This window comes from Magnolia sinica, chromosome 9 (assembly GCF_029962835.1).
Source record: "Magnolia sinica isolate HGM2019 chromosome 9, MsV1, whole genome shotgun sequence".
Classification (NCBI taxonomy): Eukaryota; Viridiplantae; Streptophyta; class Magnoliopsida; order Magnoliales; family Magnoliaceae; genus Magnolia; species Magnolia sinica.
In genome coordinates, this window is record NC_080581.1 from 72,713,749 (window position 1) to 72,731,906 (window position 18,158).

The window sequence follows — 18,158 nt, forward strand, 5'->3', positions numbered from 1 at the left end:
AACGCAAGTTGCTAATTAATATCATTATTATCAATATATTTTTTTATATTGACGGTCTGGATAAGAGACAACAACTAGGATGAAGCATTAGGTTGAGGTTAGTTTTCGAAAGAAAAGAGGAATGAGGAAATTTTGGAGAAGTCATGCTGGAGTTGTGGACACGTCTTCTACATGGGTTAGATGTGGGGTTCCGGTGGGGTCCACTGTGATTTAAGATGAAAATTCAAGCCATTCGTCATTTTCCTCAAGTCATATTTGATTCTGGGCAAGAAATTGGGACGAATCAAGTGATCAGGTGGGTCATGCCGATGGAGTCTGAGCAAGTGCTTTTAACAACTAAGGTTTTGCAAAGATGCGAATCCAATGATTGGTTTAGATCGATAGTGGGGTCCACTACAAAGAAGGGTTTAATTTGATTTGTTCGAGATGGTGCACATCTGTTTTACGGAGATTAAGGCATGAAGGAGAGAAAATTGGGATTTGTTGCATATAGAGATATATATGTTTTTTTAGAACGGTGGGACCCACAACGTTGAGGTAGCAAATCCATACCATCTATTAGTTTTGTCTAATCATGTTGGGGCATGGGTCCAAAAATTAAGATGATTTAAAGTTACGGTGAGCCATACCAAAGGGATCAGTGGGGTTTGGAATACTTATTGTAAAAAAAAAGGGGATGTTACAGTTAATACATGACAATATTGACCCTTCACATAATAACCTAAAACATTAACACATGACAACCATGACTTCGACCCTTATAACATGACAACCTCAACCCTTAACACATTACAACCATGACCTCAACCCTTGTAACATGACGACCTCGACCCTTAACACATTACAACTACGACCTCGACCCTTGTAACATGACAACCTCGACCCTTAGCACATGACACCGTCAATCCTTCATACGACAACCTCGACCCTTAACACATGTCGACCATGACACAAACTATTTACACATGACAACCTTGATCCTTAACACATGACAACCACGACTCAGACCGTTAACACATGATAACCTCGACCCTTAACCCATGACAACCACGAGCCAAACCTTCAACACACAACCTCAAACCTTTAAAAAATTATATATGTTTATTATCTTACAAGGTAATGCATTACCAAATTCAAATTTTATCTCATTCATTATCTTCCATATGATAACCATGACCATCCGTATCTACCTCAAATCTCTTCTAACAATCACTTCTCCCCATGACAACAACAACCACCACCATAATTCTCTATCCATAACCAAAAGTGGATTCCATCTGTAAGAAAATGTTATTCTAAACAGATAAAATAAAGAATTCATTTAAAATATCTTCCACTTGTAAGTGACCTACCCATGTGTTGGAGAAGTTGATGGTGGTGAATGTATGCCAGAAAATGCAGTCGAAGGGAGTGACGGTGGGTTATTAAAAAATATTTTTGAAAAGGAAGAAAAGCCCTAGGAAATTTGTAAAGAAAAAAAAAAGCTCTATATAGAAACCAAGTTCCAAGGATGGACAATTTAGTCCATTTTATTTTCAAAAACTACCCTAGAAATATTTGAAATCCTCTACATTTAGAGATTTTTACCATACTCACTGCTAGTATGGTCAAAATCCCCCATAAATGTTACACGTGGCTAAATTTTTTTATCGCGGCCGTGGGGAGCCTAGTTTTGGAACCCACCAATTAGAAACCCCCTAGATTTGAAATCCTTGTATCGTGTTTGGCACCTTGGATTGGTAATCAACTTTAATCAAAAGTAGCTATGCATGGTATATTTACAAGGCTTGAATTTAATTACTAAATGTAACGTCCTGGATTTTCACTGTTTTGGATTTTCAAATATTCTTGTAAATTTTTTTTGCTATAATTAGCTCGCGTTGTCACCGAGCTTATATGCAAGCAATACTAATAAAGAACCGCACAAATTTAATTAATCAACTACAGAAAGCTAACGAATCCGCCTAATCACATAAGCATCGAGTATGACCTCATGATTTATTCACATAGGGCACAAATCTAGCCAACCTATTACTGACAAATCAAGACGACCACAACTAAATTAAAGATATACCTAAAGTTGAGACAACAAAGGGTCGGATCTTAATTAACAAACCAAACTGACCCAGTATCCTTTTAGCCTAAGAACCGACGATTTAGAGTGATTATAATCGAATCATCATTTTTACTAGTTGCGAATAGGCCACACTGTGAACTTAGCTAATCTAGACCCTAATCATTTTACACAACAAATCTCGTTACCTAATTCATTAAAGAAATGCCCTGATTATCTCAACGAGCTCTATACCGCTCGTTAGTGGGTCACTAAACCCGATGCTATGGAAATACATTCGTCTTAGTGGGTTTGGCGTCTATCGTGAGACATCGAGTTGAGATCGCGTCTTGAATCGCTCAACTTGTACTCACAAGGCGAGTGCTTGAGTTGTGCGAATACTATAGATGAAAATCTGAAATATAAGCGAAATTAGCCACTTTGTTCTTTCATGAAGTTGTAGCTTTCGGACCGTCGATTCATGACCAAATTCAAGGTACCGACTAAAGTATTTCCTCACACATATCTGTATAGCCATGGCCCCGATCGACCATTGGTGACTGTCGAACATACTTCTGATCATACCCTTCGATCAGCATATCCAAATGGCGGGCCGATCACATCCATACGTAGATCATCATCTGGGCTAACTATTTTACGGTGTATATCGACATATACACCCCATAATGAGCCATAAAGGTTAGAAACACTCTCCTATAGGGATAGTATAATGAAAACTTATCCCTTAGGGCCATTTTCACCAATTCTGACACTATATAAAGTCTTCATTTAGGCACCCTATCTCCTCATACGAATTTACCTTTGCAAAGGACAAAAAGAGAGAAAGACGAGAAGAAGAGCGAGAGTATGAGTGGAGATGTTTTGGAGCTTCCCTTCATCGGTTTCCTCCACTCAAAGCCTTAGCCCCGATCATTTTCCTCCGCTGAATCTACCCCACTCACGATTGGGAGATAAAAAACAAATCCTACTTCCCAACCCAGGCTTTTCTAAATTAAATTGCATGAATCTTACCTAATTGCTTCTAAATTGGTATATGAATCATTTTCCCCAAATTCCTAATCCTAGAAGCGCTTGAAGCGGGCGAATCATGGCAAAGGTATGGATCATTATCTCTAGGTTATCATTTATTGACCCTTGAGGGTCTCAGTTAATGATATTGTTGCTTATAGATAGGTCAGTGTATGTTAACATGTTTTGATTGCAACATGTGTGATTACTTGTTTATAGATGCTCACATGTTTGATAAAATGGCCTAGTGATTGAATGCGTTATTCTAATGATGCTCACATGCTTGGTTGAACGCTTAATTGGATGTGTTGATTTGTTGATGCTTACATGTTTGATCAAATGCTCTAGTGAACGTATTGTTCCATAGAGGCTCACATATTTGATAAAATGCCTAGGTGATTAAATGAGCCTTCTATGTATGTTCTCATATTTGATAAAATGCCTATGTGGTTGTGTCGTTGAATATATGTCGAGGACATGACGAATTGCTAAGTTTGTAATGATGCTTATGTTGCTTATAATGATTGGTCAGTCGGTAAATCACCCAAACCAAGGGGGTGGGCCTAGTTAGACCAGCCACCCTAAGCTTGTTTGATCAACCTGGGTAAATACGGACGACCGACAGTAGCCGGACTACATGGGATGCCTGTACCCAATGCCGGCTACGTTGGGGTTTTTCAAGGTCAATTAAATTAGTCCACTAGCCGATTGATCATGTATGTTCACTATGTACGACACGACTAAATTGAATTTAGGACACCATGTTTCCAATGGATGGTCCATTCATAACCGTTAGTGCGATACGATCCCCTTAAGACTCATGAGCTGATCATGGTGGTATGGGACACCGTGCATGAACTGTCGGCCTACGCTGGGGTGATGAGCCTCCCCGTAGTGACTAGTGAGCACTAATAGAGGTGATAGGTCATTGTTCGAATGACCCCCGTCAAATTACCCGGCCGATGGTTCCGTGCCTGAGTACCGTTCGAACGACTCGGGCGTGAATAGAATTGGGTGACGAGCCATTTTCTTGTGGTGATTTGGTTTTATGTGATAAGCCCACACCTCTGTAATGCCCCAAACATTGTTCATCTGAGCCGTGGTCCGAGTGTGGGTTGGGATGAACCGTTTGATCCAGACCCCCTTCGAAAACAGTGCTCCAGTCGGTCGGGACAGTGTACTTGCTAGCAGTACTGAGTGATCATACTCAGTTTGGGTGACAACCTATACCGTGTTGATCCTCATATATTTCGGTATCACACCGTATTTTTAGAATTATTGATTTGTGAGATAAACGGGTGACACCTAAATTTGGATCAAGGGACACTAGTAAGGAGTCGCTACGTGCGGCAACAAGCCACGGATCCGGATAAGGACTCATGATATAACATCGGTATCCTAGCTTCGCCAATATGCTGGATGAATTGAACATAATAATTACTCGGCTAACATGATCATTCATCGCATTGCATTAGTTTAGAATGTAGCGAAACAAACGTTAAAGTCGCATGTTGAGGAAGTGTTGTCATTTGTGAACTAGCTGGTCGGAATCGCGTGTTGAGAGATGTTGAATGGTAAGAGCATGCATCTTGTCATATCTTCATATGTGCATTTAACAATAGTATTTAGGAAATGTTTGATTTATTGTTTTATCATTACCTATGCTGATTGAGTTGATAACATGTATAACTTAGAACTAATGGAACCACTGAGTTAGTTACTCACTCCCACCTGGGACGGTATTTTAAAACACCAACTAGGTGTATCATTGATGCAGGTACTAGTGAGACCTCAGATGGGTAGGCTTATATCGAGTTGTACCAACGCCATTATGTTTTGAAAAATTGGCAGTAAACTGAAAGCTTTACACTTTAACTGTCTTAGGTATGTATATTGTGGCTTGTATTATCTCTATCACGCTTTGGATCCGCTAAGTGAATTGCGTTACTCTGATTATCCGTGAGCAGAATGAACATGAATTTGAATGAGGTCACATGTGTATTGTCATTGGGTTAACACCGAAGAACTCGGGATTGGGGTATCTGTACTCGGGTGCTGATTTTTGGGGTGTTACACTAAATCAATTTTAATATCTCTAATTAGCGAACATATGTAATGTTTAACAAAATGGTTGAAATAGGCCCCTGAAATATATGATATGATTGAAAATGATGAAATTGTAAGCCTTGGATAGGCCACAAGCATAAAATCATGTCCGAGTGACTAATCAACTATTTTTAACTGTTGATTTACATTGGCAATGTTTGGATGGTGTTGATCATCATATTAAAGTAATTATATTGATGCAATCGATAATGAATTGTTTTGGGACATCAATAGTGGGCCATGTGCCCAATAGAATAATAGTCCCGTGATATATATGTTATACATGCAACTCTTAGAGGGATTTTATATATAATCCAAGCTTTTATTGAGGAGATTTGAAACCCTTGGATTTGAGACCCCCATTTACTTTACGGTGCCAAAATAACCAGGGGATTTGAAATCCCCCCAAATCCATAGGCCCAACAGGCATGCCTTGATATGGTTTTGGCAAAGCGGATGAACGACAAAATGAAAGCTCATATATACAGGTAGGCCATGTTGAGGGCCTCACTAATTAATATGTTACCCTGCCTCCTCTAACCTACGCCTAGAGGTGTACGCAAACCGAGCTAGCTCGGTTAACTCGCTCGACTTGGAAAAGCTCGATTTGAAGCTGAGTTTGAGCCGAGTCAAGATGATTTTTTGAGCTCAAAAATGAGCTTGAGCCGAGTTCGAGCTGGCCCAGCTCGAATCGACTTGAATTGAACCCAGCTCGAATCGAACTCGGATCAAACTAGTTCAGTGACTTGGTTACTTTGATATTGATGTTGCTCATCAAGTGTTTGATGAAATGACTCAACGAAGTGTGGCCGGTGGTGAGGAAGGTATGTATATGAAATTAATATATATTTTTTTCTTGATTTTTATGTTGCTTAGAAAATGTTTAATAAAATACTTGTAAAACTATTGCTCTATTTCAAATATAGTGAGATTTTAAAGGTGCAGTCCAGTGTTTGTGAAAATGGTGTACAGGTGAACTCAGTTCCACCTTGGCCAGAACTAGCCTCACTTGCTGACCGAATGCAGCCGAGCCAGCCAGTCAGGCTTGATGGCTTAGCCGAGCTGAGTTTAAGCTGAGATCAGTTAGTGGCCGAGCCGAATCGGTTCAACTCGATGTGCACCCCTACGCTGTGCCCATGTGTCGCATGCGCGGATTGCCAAATTCCCGTGCTCCGTCTTCAGAAACTACGTGGGATATGGAATAGTATTCACTAGAGCTAAATAGCCGGTGTATTGACGTCAGCAACATCAGCCAGTTCTGTGGGTCGAATGCGTTATAGTAAACCGTACATTCATTTGGCGAGCTCATCGAACCGAAAAATAAGACAAAAAATAAAAAGAAAAGAAAAAGAAAGCGGGGGATTGAACTTCTACCATTCGGGGTCACATTACGTTTGCAATCAATTTGAAATTTATTTTTCCTCTTCAATCATGTAATTCTCACCTTGCTAACATGTTGTATTGAACATAAACGTTATTGTGCGCCCTACAAAATTTTTTACCGTAAAAATTATTATCCTTGCTGCTATTTTTGGCGTGGTCTATTTGAGCTTTAGATATGTTTTATTTTTTGTCAATGCTCTAAAATAGTCTCTAAAAATGGATGGACGGTGTGGATATAATAAATACATCATCGTGGGGCCATGTAAAATTGATCACTTTTGAACCGTTCGTATAACTAGGAACTCGAGGAGCGTCAGCACTCGTCTACCAATGACAAGTATTTACACCAGATCTATGTACCTGGTGTGTTATACCAGCCATCCGCTTCCCACGACATATCCGCTCCTCTGTCAGTTTCGAAAGACCACAAAGAAAATAAGCTGCACTAAACGAAAGAGGCAGTGGTAACGAAAACGTCTACCGTTGAAACCTTTCTGGAGCTAACTAAGATGTTAATATGCCATCCAAACCGGGCCCCTTATCAGGGTAGCGGATTACGTGTGGCCTCAACATCACCCAATACGGTGCGGGCCTGACAGTATGTTCTATCTTGAAGAATGTATTGATTATCCACGCCGTCCATCCTTTCTGCTTATTTTAGAACAAGGTCTCGAAAGTAAAGCATATCCAAATCTCAAGTGCACCACAAAAGTGAGAATTAAACAGTTATGGTTGATAACTTCCTAGGGCTCACCAAAGTTTTAATCAAGCTGGTATCTGCGTTTTCCCTTCATCCACGTCTTCCTAACCTTTATGAACCGGTTAGATGAAAAATAAACATGCCCCAGTGAGATTTCAACGGTGAACGTTATTATTCCCATTGTTTTCTGTTGCGTGGTTTATTTGAACTGCAGATATGATTTAAATTTATAATAATGACCTAAAATGAGCTCAAAAAGCAGATGAATGGAATCGATAAAACATATAAATAAAGGTGGGCCCACAGATTATCCACGCGCGTTGTGAGCTCCTCGTTGCACGGTTGCACATGTGAGACCTGGAACTAGCCCTAGGTTTGCTGGGTTCTGACTGTTCAGCTGTAGATACAGACTGATGGTTCGCATACTGTAGTACTGCGATTGCGTAGCCTGCACTCACCGGTTGCGGCATGTGCTACCATACGAATATTGTCTGCACAACTAAGGGTGACTTGCACTAACTCAGTGGCCACATGAGGTAAATATACGTAAAATCCTTTCCGTCCATTAGATGAGTTATTATATTTTCACCGTGGATATTTAATTTCATTGTATTCGGGTATTGTTCATGTATACAATGAACGGTTTTCATAATACATCCAAATCAAAGCGAGACAAATCGATGTTTGGATTGGAGGTATTATGGAGAATAGTATAAGGTATCTCATACAGATCAACGTTTGGATAGGAGGCATTATGTTTGCGTACTATACAACCGTACAAGTTTCCGAATACTACATGTACGGATTGAATTTTATCACCATTCCATCATGATTTGGCGGGAACGAATTGGCTACCCCCCCTGACACCAGCCAATGGATGGTGGTCATTGCTATGTGGACCCCACCATGATGTATGTATTTCATCCATTCCAGAAATATGTTTTTATACATCATTTTACGGTCTGAATCCAAAAATGAGATATATCCAAATCTCCGGTGGACCACATTACAGGAAATACTGTTGAATGAGGGTTGACCATTAAAAGCATGTTGGGGGCCATAATGTTTTTGATCAAGCTGATATTTCTTTGTTCTCTTCATCTAGGTCTGTATGACCTAATCAACAGATTAGATGTCAAATAAACAGTATAGTGGGGATGAACGGAATGGATGAAACACATACATCATTAGTGGGGCCCACACAACACCGACCACCAGCCATGGAGCTGGTGTCAGGGGGAGTAGCCAATTCGTTCCCTAATTTGGCACCACTGCACTGCGAAATCAATGTGACAATCAGCCCCACCGTAGATTACCAGCGGCAGACCGAGATTGCCACACCTGTGATATGTGGACCCATGTGTAATCGTCAAGTCATCCACGCCCTAGAAAACAGAATGTGTTGCACAAAAACAAAAGTAGAAAACATACATTATAATTTTTGTAAACAAAAAAAAACATATCTTTAAAATAAGGAGATGATATTTGGACACTAGCAGCAAAGAGAAGAACAGAAAGAAATCTGGACAAGGATGAGGGGTTTCACAAATACAGGTGCATACGACCGACAGTATACCCTCCATCCTCTTCCAGAAATATCGCACTCAAGGAGAGCGATACAGGAGGTCTGCCTGAGTAGGATAACTCTTACAGGCGAGAAGTATCATATGTTTTCATCCGGAGGAATGAGATTCATACCTGTAGGGATGACCTTCCGCTGGACGATGTGGGGTGCTCCGGCACGATTCGAAGAGTAATGAGGTTTGGAGTTATATTGCCCACGGATAGTTCTTATCAGCGGTTGGGAGAAGACGAAACTCGTTGCTATGGCGACATGCAACCTATGCAGTGATGCTTATCACCGCTGGTGTAGCGAACTTCTCTTCTCCCACGCGATAGAACGACATAAAGCTGATATTTCAATCATCAGTCTTCCTTTCTCGAGAAGGGAAATACAATGCAGTGCCATCATTCGGCTGTAATGACGGAAGGCGTGAACTCTGACAAGACAATACTGCGATTTCGAGTTTCTGGTAATGGACTGAAATCGTACACATGGGATACCGTCCGTTATACGCTCTAATCCAAACACTGTGTAATTGGAATATTCGGAAATATTCACTTCTAATACGATACACAGCCCTATTATACGCGAATCCAAACAAGCCCTAAAATGGTCTCTGGAAATGGATAAGGGTGCGGATATAATAAGTACATCATCCTGGGACATGTAACTTTGATATCTTTTAAACCGTTCGTACAACTCAGAACTCGAGGAGCGTACGCGCTCGTCTTCCCACAATACGTATTTACACCAGCGCTATGTTTCTGGTGTGTTATACCAGCCATCCGCTTCCCACGACATATCCGCTCCTCTGTCAGTTTTGAAAGACCTCGATGAAAATAAGCCGCACCAAACGAATGAGGCAGTGGTAACGGAAACGTCTACTGTTGAAACCTTCCTTGAGCTAACTAAGATGTTAACATGCCATCCAAACCGTTCGTAAGGTTAGTACAACTTTTTTTTTTTTAAATCGATGGCATTAGCAGCGAGCGCAGGCCCCTTATCAGGGTAGCGGATTAGGTGTGGCCTCAACATTACCCAATACGGTGCGGGCCTGACAGTGGGCTCTATCTTGATGAATGTATTGATTATCCACGCCGTCCATCCTTTCCGCTCATTATAGAACAAGGGCTCGAAAGCAAAGCATATCCAAATCTCAAGTGCACCACATCTCAGGAAAAGTGAGAATTAAACGCTTATGTTTGATTATAGTCAAGCTGGTATCTGCGTTCCCTTCATCCACGTCTTCCTAACCTTTATGAACAGGTTAGATGAAAAGTAAACATGCCCCAGTGAGATTTCAACGGTGAACGTTATTATTTCCATTGTTTTCTGTTGCGTGGTTTATTTGAACTTCAGATATGCTTTAAATTTATATTAGTGACCTAAAATGAGCTCAAAAAGCAGATGAATGGAATCGATAAAACATATAAATAAAGATGGGCCCACAGATTATCCACGCGCGTTGTGAGCTCCTCGTTGCACGGTTGCACATGTGAGACCTAGAACTAGCCCTAGGTTTGCTGGGTTCTGACTGTACAGCTGTAGATACAGGCTGATGGTTCGCATACTGTAGTACTGCGATTGCGTAACCTGCACTCACCTGTTGCGGCATGTGCTACCATACGAATATTGTCTGCACAACTAAGGGTGACTTGCACTAACTTAGTGGCCACGTGAGGTAAATATACGTAAAATCATTTCCGTCCATTAGATGAGATATTATATTTTCACCGTGGATATTAAATTTCATTTAACTATAAATTTTACGTTAACCATAGAGTAGAATTATGAGTAAAAGATTCACGTACTGTGGCACATATTAGTCTTGAAATGTAAAGAATTTCGGAAAATTTATACATCTTGTGTGAAGGGTCGGATGGCATGTTTATAACACAATCTCAATTGCCGTGGTGTAGCCCACATAACCGTTGAATGTGGGGCATCTAAAAAAACAGTGTGATCCTGTCCGCATTAAGTTAAACCGTACAAAATAAAGACAAGAACGCGCCCATCCGTATTAAAGTTACCTGGCGTTTTTGAAATACGAAATGACTACTGAGACGCCGTGGGAAATACGGAAGTAAGATTAATTTTTGCCGTACGGTTATAAAAAGTTTAGCTATAAGGAGTTTTGTGGGCCTACCATGATGCCCGTGTTAAATCCACTCCGTTCATCATTTTCTCTAATTCATGATAGAACGAAAGGTAAAAACCGAGAGAGATCCATGGCAACACTACAATAACCACTGAGGACAGAAACATTCACCAGTCTTTCGAGTAAAGTAGTGGACGAATGAATTCTACGAAGATATCACAGAGATCCAGCCGAATTTTGTGTCGCAGGGGCAGTATGCTATGATACAGACCCGAATACCTGACAGCTCCGGTTTTATCCTGTTTTACTCAGTGGATACAAGGAAGCGTCGTGGGCAGGGACGATGCCAGTCTGCCGCTGGCCAAGTAGCTAGAGGTCGATGCTATTTGAGGGCATCATCACCTATCTGTTTTCATAGATTACGTTCATCACACCTATCCGTTTCGGAAACGGATTGGCTACTCGCTGACACCAGCCTCGTGGCTGATGGTCGGTGCGCTGTGGGCTCCACCGTGATATATATATATATATATTTCATCCATTACATTCATCCATTTTTTTAGATCACTGTAGGAATATATTAAAAAAATGAGAGGTATATAAATCTTAGGTGGACCACACCACATGAAAACAAAAGTAATTGGATATCCATCATTAAAATCCTCCTAAGTCCACTGTACTGTTTATTTGATATCTAATCTGTTTATTAAGTCATACAAGCCCAAATGAAAGCGAAAAACAAAAATTATCTAGATCCAAAACTTTTATGGCACCCAAAATGTTTTTAATGGTTGACGCTCATTCAACAATGTTTCCTTTAATGTGGTCAATTTCAGATTGGGATATATCTCATTTTTGGTCTCATGCTGTAAAATGATCTTTAAAAATAGATGGACCGCATGGATGAAACACATACATCATGATGGGGCCCACAGAGCACAGACCACCAGCCATTGGATGGTGTCAGGGGGAGTAGCCAATCCGTTCCCGTTTCGTACGCCGTCTATCCGTTTTTATAGTTTATTTTATTGATTAATCTTAAAAGTGAGTTAAATATAAATATCAGGTGGACCACACCACATTAAAAGAAGTGATTGAATGACGAATGTTCGCAATTAAAAACATGTCTATTTGACATCCAATCCATTGATTACCTCGTATAAATTTATGGACAAAGGGAAGAAGACAATTTTCAACTTGATCCAAAACTTAAACTTTTGTAGCCTCCGAGTAAATTTTTAATGGTGGGCATTCAACCACCACTATTTTATATGGTGTGGTTCACTTAACCTTTCGATTCATCTCATTTTTGAGCTCATACGATAAAATGATCAGAAAGAATGAATGGATTTAATGGATGAAACAAATACAACGTGGTGGGGTCACTAGCACCGACCATTAGCCATTGGCTAGTGGCAGGGTCAGCAGCTAAGCTGCGTTCGGAAACAACACCGTAATCTGTGGACCCAAAGTTGTAAATGGACGCGGATTAGCTACTGACAGGTCCAGTAGCCAACCCGCTTATATCTACGCTGTCCATCCATTTGGAGAGATCATATCTGGGCATGAACCAAAGAATGAGTAAGATCCAATGCTTGAGTGGACCCATCACAGAAAAAAGTGGAGAGAGTAACGTCGACCGTTAAAAACTTCTAAGGGCTACAAAAGTTTTCGATCAAGCTGATATTTGTTTTTTCTCCCTTATTTCATGCCCGAGTTAACACATTAACAGGTTGGATTTCAAATAAACATTATGGCGGACCTTAAGAATGTTTCAACATTGGACGTTACTCTCCCCACTGATTTCTGTGGTGTGATCCACTCCTGCTTTGGATGTGCCTTATTATTTCGATAAAACCCTAAATTGCTCTCTCCGAATGAATGGACGGTGTGTATACAGCACATACATCAGCGCAAGAGCACAGAACTTGGTGACGTCACTTCAGTAGCTACTCAGCCTATCAATAGCTAATCCGCGCCGCCCGTTGTGAATGTATACATGCACGCGGATTGGGTACCGCTCCCACAGTCCCACTACAGCGTAGCTGGAGACGGGGAGTCCTGTCACGACTCAACTCACGGGCTTGTTAGGTTTCTATCCACGCTGTCCGTCTATTTTAAAAGATTGTTATAAGAAATTATCTCAAAAGTAATAAGATTTAAGAAGGCCCAAGTGGACCACACCACATAAGCCGTGGGGATTGAAAGCTTTTATGGAGCACGGAAGTTTTGGATCAAGGTGATATTTATGGTTTCCCTTTATTCAGGTTTTTTTTTTAAATCCTATGAATGGACCGTCCGTCTCTAGATATGTTCTGATTGGGGTACTCAATCCGCCCCGTGATCCGGATCTATCCGGGCCTGTTTGGGAGCGTGGATTTAGAAGACCCTAGATTCGGAACCCGGTGGATTTGAAACCCCCGTTAGTGTGAATTTAATTACTAAATCAATTTTAATATCTCCAATTAGTGAGATGTAATTTTTGACACAATAGTTGTAATAAGCCTGAAATATATGCTTTGCCCAAAAATGATGAAATTCCAAGTCTCAGATAGACCACGAGCACCAGATCATGTTTGAGTGACTAACCAACAATTTTTAATTGTTGATTGACATGGAATGCTTGGACAGTGTTGGACAATGTTTAGACGATGCTGATTTACATGGACAGCGTTTGGACGGTGCTGATCATCATTAGTGGGCCATGTGCCCTATAAAACAATAATATACTGAGACACATATTAGGCATGCAACTATTGAAATGACCTTATGTGGAATCGTAATCCAAGCTCTCACCGTTAGATTTGAAACTTCCTCCTGGGGATTTGAAACTCCCGGTTACTTTATGCTCCCCTCAAATCGCCTCAAATCCATGGTGCTAATATTACCCTACTTGGTTAAAAGTAGGCAAGATCCACAGTTCATGGTGTCAAACCACACGGAAGATGGGACTGAGATGCTCGCGTGAGTTTAAGTGATGGGGCCGTCATGTGGATACAAAAATCATTTTCACGACAAAATCAGGTCTATTAGGCTTGGGACTAGGCATTTTAGGAAGTAGGAAAAAAAAAAATAAAAATTGGCCAAGACGATGAGACTTTCTAATAAGACTTTGGCATAGATTGGCATTGTATTCTACTTAATAACCCTTTTTTTATTTTAACTTTTAAAAAAATAATAATAAATAAAAAAATTCTAACTTTTGTTTTAAATAAATTAATTTAATACAATAATTCTTTTTAAATTGAGAAAAACTTTTATTTAAAATATATACATTTAGTAAAATGTTTAAATAAGAGTGTTTTAAGGGTGTAAACACCCCCCTAAATTTAAGCCACGGCTCTTGAACTGTCTGATAAAGACTCTGGATAAAACTGCACCTAACCTTCTTAATCACCAAATGGCTAGGCCAATTTAGAGACAGAACCCTTAACTCGCTCGTAACAAAAATCAATCTGTTGATCCAGAGATTATCAGTGCTCAATGCCACAGCAAGCATACTTAGGCGTCCGTGAAAGTCAGGGCGCCAAAAGAACTACCGAACAAGGGAATGCAATCCAACGGGTCGTTTGACACCATGGATTTCGGGGGATTTCAAATCCAAGGCACTATAAAGTAACCAGGAGATTCAAATTCAGGATTTCAAATCCCTTCAAAGAAGGGTTTGAAATCCATGGTGAAATCTTAGATTACATCTAAAATCCTTCCCAGAGTTGCATGTGTACGGGTCCATTTGGGATTGTGGATTTGAAACCCCTTAGGCTTAGAACCCCTGGATTTGAAACCCTTTTATTGTGTTTGGCACCCTCAATTGGGAATCAACTTTAATCCAAAAGTAGCTATGCATGGAATATTTACAAGGGTTTGAATTTAATTATTAAATCAACTTTAATATATCTAATCAATTGAAAGTATGTAATGTTTGATACAATGGTTGTAATAAGTCTGATGAAATATATACTTTGCTGGAAAATGATGAAATTCCAAGTCCTGGATAGGCCACAAGCACAAGATTGTGTCCATGTAACTAACCGGCAATTGTTAACCATTGATTTAAATGGACAATGTTTGGACGGCGTTGATCATCATATTTAAGTAATATTTATAGTGATGCAATTGATAATCTAGTTGTTTCATGATATCATTAGTGGGCCATGTGCCTAATATTTTAATAGTCTAGTGACATACGTATTATACATGCAACTCTTGGAAGGATTTCAGATGGAATCTAAGTTCTCACCGTAGATTTCAAACCTCCTCTTTAAGGGGATTAGAAACCAAATCCCTAATCACATTATAATGCCAAACAATCAAGGGATTTGAAATCCTCTCAAATCCATGGTGCCAAATAACCCATAACATGTGTTACTATACTATTAATCTACTGGGCATATAGCCCACTAATGATATCTCAAAACAATTAGCTTATCAATTGCATTATTATAATTACTTTAATACGATTATCATGTTGTCCAAACATTGTCCACGTAAATCAACGAGTTTTTGTCACCGAGACATGATCTTGTGCTTGTGGCCCATATGAGACTTGGAATTTCATCTTGTTTAGGTAAATTATATATTTCAGTCTGCTTATTACAACCATTGTGTCAAACATCACATATATTCACTAATTAGAGATATTAAAATATATTTAGTAATTAAATTCAAACCCTGTGATTCCGAATTCAGACTGTCAAACACAATAAAAGAATTTCAAATCCATATAGTTTTAAACTCAGGGAATTTTGAATCCAACAAGTTCCAAATCCACACTCCCAAACAATTCTCAAAAACTTTCATTTGAATAAGCTGAACGAATGAAATATCCCGATGTCTAGCCACAGAGAGAGAGAGAGAGAGAGAGAGAGAGGCCAATGGAGGAGGACAAGTTTGAATGTTAGACCAGAAATGAGGTAAGCCGACGATTTCCTGATGGACAAAGTGGATTTGTTACGGGCATCTTTGTGGGGGTCAATAGCTTCGGACAATGAAGGGGTTAGGAATATAAGAATATCTGTGTACACAATCAATCGGCCTCCTGTGCCATTGATGAGTTTGACTGTTCGACAAATAAATATAGATGACGATATTTCAAAACTGATGGACAGAATAGTTTTGTTAGGGGCATCTTTGTGGGGCCCAGTAGCTTTGGACAACAAGGGGTACATGAATAAGGAATATCTGTGTACAAAGTCAATCAGCCTCCTGGGCCATTGATGAGTTTGACTGTTAGATGAATAAATACAGATGGCGGTCTTTCAAAATTGATGGACAGAGTAGATTTGTTACAGGCATCTTTGTGAGGCCCAACAACTTCGGACAACAAGGGGTATAGCAATATAGAAATATCTGTGTACACAATCAATCAACCTCCTGTGCCATTGATGGGTTTAACTGTTAGGCAAATAAACACGGATGGTGGTTTTTCAAAATTGATGGACGGAGTGAATTTATTATAGGCGTCTTTGTGGGGCCCGGTAGCTTCGAACAAAGGGGTATAGGAATATAGAATATCTGTGTACACAGTCAACCAACGTCATGTGCCATTAGTGAGTTTGATTTTCCGGCTAATGAATAAGATGACGGTCTTTCAAAACTGATGGACAAAGTGGATTTGTTATAGGCATCTTTGTGAGGCCCAGTAGTAGCTTTGGACAACAAGGGGCATAGGAATATAGAAATATCCGAGTACACGTTCGATCAGCCTCCTGTCCCATTGATGAGTTTGACTGTTAGGCTAATAAATACAGATGATGGTCTTTCAAAATTGATGGATGGAGTGGATTTATTACAGCATCTTTGTGGCGCTAGTAGCTTCGGACAACAAGGGGTATAGGAATATAGAATATCTATCTACACAGTGACCTCATATGACATTGATGAGTTTGATTGTTCGGCTAATAAATAAGATGGCGGTCTTTCAAAAATGATGGACGGAATGGATTTGTTACATGCATCTTTGTGGGCCCAGTAGCTTCAGACAACAGGGGGTATAGGAATATATAAACATTCGTGTACACATTCAATCGGCCTCCCGTGCCATTGATGAATTCGACTGTTAGGCGAATAAATACATATGGCGGTCTTTCAAAATTGATGGACAGAGTGGATTTATTACAAGCATCTTAATTTGTGGGGCCCGGTAGCTTTGGACAACAAGAGATATAAGAGTATAGAAATATCGGTGTACACAGTCAACCGGCCTCATGTGCCGTTGATGAGTTTGACTGTTTGGCTAATGAATAAGATGGCAGTCTTTCAAAACTGATGGACCGAGTGGATTTGTTATGGGCATCTTTGTAGGCCCAGTAGCTTTGGACAAGAATGAATTCAGAACCGTAAGAATATCTGTGTACATAGTCAATCGGCTTCCCTCCCGTGACATTGATGAGTTTGATTGTTCTATAAATAAATACATATGACACATGTATCATGTTATTACAACCCCCTAACTTGCCAGTGAATGATAGTTGTGGATCACATTACATGGAAAAGTCTGATTCACTATTTTGCACACATGAGCATTTGAATGCACGTAATTACAGAGAATTCATTCTTCCTTCTGTGTAGGGCCGGATGAATAGATTGGATTGCTTGTATATGGAGTAATCCCACACACAATTAATAAGATTTTAATGGTGAGATTTCTAATCTTAAAAGTGACGTCCTCATTCATACGAAAGTAACGCCGGAAAATTCTATATATCATGCTATTGATTGATGGCATCAGAAGCGATTGCAGGTTTGAGCCGATTTGAAGTACGCTCAACATCACCCAATACAGTGCGGCCCTGACTATTGGGCCCATCTTGATGAATGTATTGTGTATCCACACCGTCCATCCATTGTTTCAGCTCATTCTAGAGCAAGAGCCCAAATTTAAAGCATATCCAAATCTCAAGTGGACCACACCATAGGAAAAGTGAGAATTGAACGACTACTGTTGATAAATTCTTGAGGCCACCAAAGTTTGAACCAAGTGTTATGACAGGTTGGATGAAAAATAAACATACGTGAGTCATTGTAAGGTATATTTGAACTTTAGACCTGCTTCAATTTTACGCTTATCTAAATTGTGCTTAAAAAGCAGGTGAACGAACCGAGTTGTACCAACGGTTCAAAGGAGATCAAAGATACATGGCCCTTAAAATGATGTATTTATTATATCCACACCGTCTATCCATTTTGCAAGATCATTTTAGAGCATGACCTAAAAAATTATTTA

General features: G+C 39.9%; 1 long non-coding RNA gene across 1 annotated transcript in view; it reads right to left on the bottom strand.

The window, feature by feature from the left end:
- The window catches only part of LOC131255660 (uncharacterized), a 152,173-nt gene that overhangs the window by 94,132 nt on the left and 39,883 nt on the right, over positions 1-18,158 (bottom strand). The window lies entirely within an intron of this gene.